This window comes from Rattus norvegicus, chromosome 4 (assembly GCF_021556685.1).
Source record: "Rattus norvegicus strain SHRSP/BbbUtx chromosome 4, alternate assembly SHRSP_T2T, whole genome shotgun sequence".
NCBI classification, from domain to species: Eukaryota; Metazoa; Chordata; class Mammalia; order Rodentia; family Muridae; genus Rattus; species Rattus norvegicus.
In genome coordinates this window covers 111,794,507-111,802,419 of record NC_141537.1, presented here as the reverse complement: position 1 = coordinate 111,802,419, position 7,913 = coordinate 111,794,507, and the positions used below count along the sequence as shown (strand labels likewise).

Sequence of the window (7,913 nt, the reverse complement as noted above, 5' to 3'; positions counted from 1 at the left end):
TCCAGAATTGTACAGCAGGGGGCATAGCACATAGTTTTGTTTTGCTTTGTTTTTTAATTTAGTGATCCTATGCATTCTCAATGCACATTTTAAACTTTGACTGTATTCCCATAGCATTTTATATTTTTCTTTTCCTTCAAATAATCAAATGACTATGGAGAAAGAAGCAAAGATTTCAAGGCTTGTAACATCTGGATAATTGAAATTATATGTGGTGCAGAGATGGAATGGTGGTTCTCCACCATACATTTTACCAAGTGCAGAAAACTTGTAAATGAGAAGATGGCTTCCAGTCTTGCCAAGACTTCCACATTTCCAAAATATTCCAAGTCAAGTGATGGTGCAGAAGGCCTAAATTAAGACACAGTATACTCAAAATCTCAACTAAGAGAGCCAGTCTTTAAGGTCTCTTAGAATCTAGATATGTGAAATATGTGAAATATACTTTACCTATTATAGACAGCAGCCCACACTCAGAGGATAAGTTAGAAAACAGGTAAGAACTAAAGATAGTTGATCATCGCATGAAAAGAATATGCATATTTTGTTTCATTCTTTAGATGAGAAATTGAAAAAAAATTCCCCCAAATACCCAGGAGTTTAGTTAAGCTCCTCTACAGGGTCAAGAAGTCACCCACCCACTCTCATGCCCTTAATTTCCAGTAGAAAAATCTGAGACCTATGTGCCCAGGAACCCACATTCTTAAATAAAAAATGTGTGTACAAACCAAATATAAACATTTGTACATGCACACATGTGAACATGCATAATCAAATTCAAATTCACCATGGACACACACGCACATGCACACACACACACACATACACACACACTCACATATGTGCACACACACACACAATGAAAAATTAATGTTTTGAAAATACAAAATTCAAATACAAAATTGCCAGTGACAGACAGGATTCTTCCAGAAGATCTCAATGTGCTATTAGTCACTAAAATCTCTTTTGACCTTTGCTGTGTCCTGTGTTGTAAACTTTTTTCCTTTTGCTGAACCATTTGCAAGTTTTTCCCAATTAATCAAAACCCATGGGGCCAGCAGGTGCTGTTTATATTTCTGTACTGCACATGTGAGGGAAGCCAAGAAAGAAGAGTGCTGGCATTGAACTGACTAGGCTCTATAGAAAACCTTATCTTGGAAGGATAAAGAAAAATAGCCAGTAAGTTTTAAATGTTCCTGGGTTATACTTAAAATGTAAGTATCTTAGCCAAATTGCCCATATCTCTTACATCCAAAAAGCCCTTGGGGCTTATTGAATATTTCTGGGTTAGAATGGAAAGCAACGAGTCTGACACTTTCTAAATGAATTTTATACTTCAGTTGAAGAAAAGATTGAAATTTCCAAAAGCTTTTTGTCATTCAAAGACTTTGACAGTCTCTAACAAGTGTGTGTCTATCCAGTGTCCACTCAGAGCTGTCTAGGGCATAAAAGGTGGCACTATAAACATCTCTGTCTTCTGGGGCTAATAAGTTAAAGTAGTCTAGTTGTGAAGACAATTATTTCTTCTTCAGCTAGGTTCTAGCTAATCGATTCCAGCTTGTCTTCAAGTACTTGAAATACTGTCATGCTTAATTTTATGCATGAATTTAAAGAAAGGTAAAAAATGCCTCAGTGCCTGGAAAAACAATATTTCTGGGTGTGTATAAGAGTCGTTTTAAAACAGACTAGCATTTTTTTGAGTGCAGCGAACTTTATTAATGATATTCAAGAGAGAAGGGAGGGCTCCCTAGGGTCCTCCTGCTATTATGGGGGTCTGTGATGGAATTGTGAAGGAGATTCTCAGTGTTGGGTGCTAAGTTGGGATGGGGACTCCTCAGCAACTGAGGGCCTCTCTCTTGCTCTCAGTATCCTTGCTGGGCTGGGATGGGTGGTCCAGGGTTACTACTCCTTGGAGGCCATGTAGGCCATGAGGTCCACCACCCTGTGGCTGTAGCCTTATTCATTGCCATACCAGGAAATGAGCTTTACAAAGTTTTCATTGATAGTAATGCCAACCCCAGCATCAAAGGTAGAAGAGTAGGAGTTGCTGTTGAAGCCGCAAGAGACAACCTGATCTTCAGCGTAGCCCAGGATGCCCTTCAGTGGGCCCTCAGATGCCTGCTTCACTACCTTCTTGATGTCATCATAGTTGGCAGGTTTCTCCCGGCGGCATGTCAGATCCACAATGGATACACTGGGAGTAGGAACACGGAAGGCCATGCCAGTGAGCTTCCAGTTCAGCTCTGGGATGACCTTGCCCGCAGACTTGGCAGTACCAGTGGATGCAGGGATGATGTTCTGGGCTGCCCCACGGCCATCACACCACAGTTTTCCAGAGGGGCAATCCACAGTCTTCTGAGTGGCAGTGATGGCATGGACTGTGGCCATGAGCCGTTCCACGATGTCAAAGTTGTCATGGACGACCTTGGCCAGGGAGGCTTAGCAGTTGGTGGTGCAGGATGCATTGCTGACAATCTTGAGGGAGTTGTCATATTTCTCGTGGTTCACACCCATCCAAAACATGGGGGCATTGGCTGAAGGAGCAGAGATGATGACCCTTTTGGCCGAACCCTTCAAGTGAGGCCCAGCCTTCTCCATGGTGGTGAAGACACCAGTATTCTCCACGACATACTCAGCACCCCACTTGATGTTAGCAGGATCTCGCTCCTAGAGGATGGTGATGCGCTTCCCGTTGGTGATAAGCTTCCCATTCGCAGGCTGGACTGTGTGGTTAAACTTGCTATGGGTAGAATCATACTGGAACATGTAGACCATGTAGTTGAGTCAATGAAGGGGTTGTTGGTGTCCACTTTGCCAGATGTAGAGCGGAATGCAGCCCTGGTAACCAAGCATCCAATATGGCCAAATCCATTCACACCAACCTTCACCATATTGTCTATTTTTCTGGCACTGCATGAGAAGATGCGGCTGTCTCTGGAACAGGGAGGAGCAGAGAGCCAAGGCTAGCATTTTACTCTGTAGACTGAAAAAGAAGACTGTTCCTTCAGATTGAGGGGGCAACATCTAAACTGTTGAACTTGGGGAAGATAGGAGTGTGGAAAATACTCTATGTGTCTGGTGCATCTGCATGCTGCTGCACCTGGACACTGGCACTCTGCTTCCAAGGCTTTGGACTCCTGTGGATCCTAGGCTGTTAAATGTTGTGAAGTGTGTCTTGAAACTGCAAGGGCAGCTTTCTTGGGCCTCCTGCTCATAAAAGGAAGATCATAAGAAATCTCAGCCAATATTCCCTGCTAAATGAGAAGCCATGCATTCCTCTAGAAATTCAGATAAACTGCCCACACACAGACCCCCTCTCTTTTGGTGTGCTCCCACCAGAAAATATCAACAATTCCATTCTCTTCCTCATCAAAGTGCTCCACCCCTCAACTAGGATAAAAAAAAACATATTTAATCAGAGGTTAGAAGATCAGACAAGTAATAGAAATCAAGGAATAAAACACAGATTCAACAAAGACAAACCCAGAAATCAGTCATGTAGATGTAAAATCAACTCCAAATCAGGTTTCTGGACATCAGCAGAAGAACACAATAAACATCCAGCATAATATGTTACTAACAGAACCCAGCAATACTACTACTGCAAGACCTGACTATTCCATTGCAGCTAAAGCCCAAAAGAAAGACATTAGAAACAATTTTGTGAAGATGCTAGTGGTCTCCTTAAAAAGGTAGTCAATAAATCCCTTAAAGAAAGCCAAGAAAAAACAAACAATTGAAGAAATAAAACTTTTCACGAGTTGAAAATGGAAGTAAAAGCAATTAAAAAAAGAAGTAATTCAGGAAATTCAAGAAATTAAAAGGCTAACTAAGCAAAGAGGAACCATTGAGGCAAGCTTCACCATCAGAATACTAGAGATGAAAGAGAAAATCTCAGACAATGAAGATCCAATAGAAGATAAATGCTAAATCTGACTGACACATCCAGAAAATCTGGGGAACTATGAAAAGACCAAACTTAAGAATAATAGGAATAGGGTTGGGGATTTAGCTCAGTGGTAGAGCGCTTGCCTAGGAAGCGCAAGACCCTGGGTTCGGTCCCCAGCTCCGAAAAAAAAAAAAGAACAAAAAAAAAAAGAATAATAGGAATAGAAGAAGAAGAAACTCAGCTCGGTGACACAGAATATATTTTTGAAAAAAAACACTAAAGTAAAATTTTCCTAACCTAAAGAAGGAGATACCTATAAAGATACAAGAAGTTTATAGAACATCAAATAGATTGGACCAGAAAAGAGAGTCACTTTGTCACATGACTATCACAACAGTAAACATACAGCACAAATAAAGAATTATACCTGACTTCTTAATGTAGTCTCTGAAAGCCAGGAGAGCCTGGATAGATGTGCTATGGACTCTAAGAGACCCAGATATCAGCCCAGACATCTATATCCAGAAAAATTTTAACCACTATAGATGGAGAAAACTCACTATTCCATACTAAAGCCAAATTTAAAAAATATATGTACCTATACATACAGACCTACAGAAGATATTAGAAGGACGATTCCAACCTCAGTTGGTTAACTATACCCATGAAAACACAAGAAATAAGTAATGTAAAATCAGCAAAACCAGAAGACTGGAGAAACACACATATATACACCAACAACAACAAGAACAACAAAGTAACTGCCATTTGTCATTGATATCTCTCAACATCAATGGGCTCGATTCCCTGAAAAAAAAAGACAGAGTAACATGATGAACATGAAAAGGGGTACATCCTTCTGCTGCATATAAGGAACACCTCAATGTCAAAGATAGATACTATCTCAAAGTAAAGGATTGAAAAAGGATTTTGGAAGAAAATGAACCCAAGAAGCAAGCTGATATCATCATTCTAATATCTAACAAAATAAACTTTTAACCAAAAATAATCAAAGAAGATAGGAAAGAACATTTCATACTCATCAAGTAAAAAATTCACCCAGATGAAGTTTCAATTCTTAACCTCTTTGTCTGAAATTCTAGAACAGCCAAGTTTGTGAAGATAGATAGATAAATAAATAAATAAATAAATAAATAAATAAATAAATAAATGTATGTATGTTACTAACACTTAAATAACATACTGACCCTCACACATCAGTAGTGGGAGATTTTAATACATAACTCTCACCAACAGACAGTTATCCAGACCAAAAACTTAAACACAGGCATATTAGAACTAACAGATGTTATAAATGAAATGAACCTAACAGATATTTACAGAATATTTCATCCATCACAAAGAGTTTTTTTCAATACCTCATGGAACTTCCTTCAAAACTGACTGCACAATTGGGCAAAAAACAAGACTTTACATATTGAAGAAATTTGAACCCCCTTCATTGTATTAGACTACAGATTGAAGTTGGATTTCAACAACAGAGCAATTCTTTTAATTTTTTCTTTATTCATATTAAACAATCTAGATAGCTGTGAACTGAAGAATGGGTAAAGAAAATATGATACCCAGATGACCTTCAACAGAGGAATGGATACAGAAAATGTGGTAAATTTACACAATGAAGTACTACTCAGCTATTAAAAACAATGACTTCATGAAGTTCTTAGGAAAATGGGTGGGATTGGAAAATTGCATCCTGAGAGAGATAACCCATTCACAATAAAACACACATGGTATGCACTGATAAGTGGATATTAGTCCAAAAGCTCGAAATACCCAAGATACAATTCATAGACTACATGAAGCTCAAGAAGTAAGACTAAATGCTTCAGTCCTTCTTAGAAGGGGGAACAAAATAATCAAGGGAGGAAATACAGAGACAAAGTATAGAGCAGTGACTGAAGAAAAAGCCATCGAGAGACTGCCCAACCTGGAGAATCCATCCTATATACAGATACTACCAAACCCAGACACCATTGTGAATGCTAAAAAGTGCTTGCTGACAGAAACCTGATATAGCTGTGTCCCGAGAAGCTCTGCCAGAATCTGACAAATGCAGAGGCCGATGCTTGCAGCTAACCATTGGATGGAGCACAGAGTCCCCAATGGAGGAGTTAGAAAAAGGACTGAAGAAGCTTAACAGGTTTGCATCCCATAGGAAGAACAATAATATCTACCAACCAGACACCCCGGAGGTCCCAGAGACTAAACCACCAACCAAAGAGTACACATGGAGAGATCTATGACTCCAGCCACACATGTAGCAGAGGGTGGCTTTGTAGAGCTTCAATGGTAGGAGAGGCCCTTGTTCCTGTGAAGGTTCGGTGCTCCAGCATAGGGAAGTGCCAGGGTAGAGAGGTAGGAGTTGGTGGGTGGTAGGGAAGCACCCTCATAGAAGCATGAGGAGGGAGGATAAGATAGGGAGTTTCCAGAGGTGAAACCGGGAAAGGGGATAACATTTGAAATGTACGTAAATAAAATATTCAGTAAAAATCTGAAAAAAGTGGTATATTTACATGATGTCATATTACTAAAATGTTTAAAGAATGACATAAAAATGTAAACGAAGAGGTAAAATTAGAATAACAAAATTCTGAGTAAGGTAAACCAGTCCCAGAAAAAAAAAAGTGGTATGTACTCACTTAAAAGTGGATATTAATTGTTAAATAAAGTATAAACATCCTAGAATCCACAGTCCTAGAGAGGTTAAATAACAAGGAAGGCTCTACATGGGGACAAATGGGTCTCCCTGGGAAGGTGAAATAGAATGGATTTTGCAGGTATACCTGGAGAGGGTGGGTATGAGAACAGGAGGGATCAGGTGGACTAGGGAGGAACTAAGGGAGAGAATATGGGAAGAGATGACTGGACTTAGGAGGCATTTGGGGGATGATGTAGAAATTTAATGTGGTGAAAACTTCCTGGAATCTGTGAGGGTGACCTTAGTTAGGACTCCTAATAATGGAGGATCTTCTTAACCAGACAAAACTTCTACAGGTGGGATTGGGACACTAACTCAACCACAGAAACTTCACCCTACAACCTGCCCTGTCTGCAGGATGTGCAAGGGCAGTGGTTACTCAGAACTTGTAGGAGTGACTCACTAATGATAGGTCTAATTTGATGCCTGTTACACAAGCAGAAATCAATGCCCAATTTTCTCACTGGCCAGGAACCAGTAGCTGGATAGCCCTGTGGACAGAGACTAAAGAGGAAAGCACAGAGCCTATGAGACTGTGCTAGATCCTCTGAATATGTGTAGTGGTTGGTTCGATTTGGGTTTTTGTAGGACTCCTCTAACAACTGCTGAACAATTTCTGTCTTGATCCTGGCCCTAATCAACAGTTTCTCTAACCAGCAGTACAAATAAATCAGATTTAAACAGCAGCAATAGCATTCCACCTAATTTGACTTTAGACTCATTTCGTGAGTTCTGTGTAATTTGAGGGCAATTCCTTTTCCATCAAATTAATCAGTTTTTTATTTTCATTGAAATTGGGTGAGTGGTAGAGGGGTAGAGGGGGCTGGGTACCTAGACTTCTAGAGGAAAGTAAGTAGCCTGTCTTTGTTTGCATGTCAGGGCTGTTTACAGATTTTAGAAAGAACTGTTATCTTGAAAATAGAACAAAGAGAAAAGGGAGTGGGGTCCTATTATCCAGGCCCATTCATAATTATTGTGGTCTAAAGAAAGGAAAGGGCAAATGAAATTGGATGGCTCTTATAGCAATGCCTCCTAAGGAATGGGAAACATTTAGGAAATGAGCAGGCCAAAGGGAATGAAGCAGTTGGCTTCAAAACCACCCCAGGATTTACTCAACTTACAAGAGTTTATTATTTTAAAATTAAAGAATAAAACAATCAGAGTAAATTACGGAGCCCATCATTCATGTCACCTTAATTAAAAAGCCTTTCATCATTTTGAGTTTAAATATCTCTTTCCTCAGTCTTACAACTGAATCCTCTGGTAGAAAATAAAACTATAAAAATATAAAAGAAAAATGAG

At 39.6% G+C, this 7,913-nt stretch overlaps 1 pseudogene; it reads right to left on the bottom strand.

The window, feature by feature from the left end:
* Positions 1–1,902: 1,902 nt before the first annotated feature.
* On the bottom strand, positions 1,903–2,891 carry LOC108350868 (glyceraldehyde-3-phosphate dehydrogenase pseudogene; annotated as a pseudogene).
* Between the last annotated feature and the right edge of the window lie 5,022 nt (positions 2,892–7,913).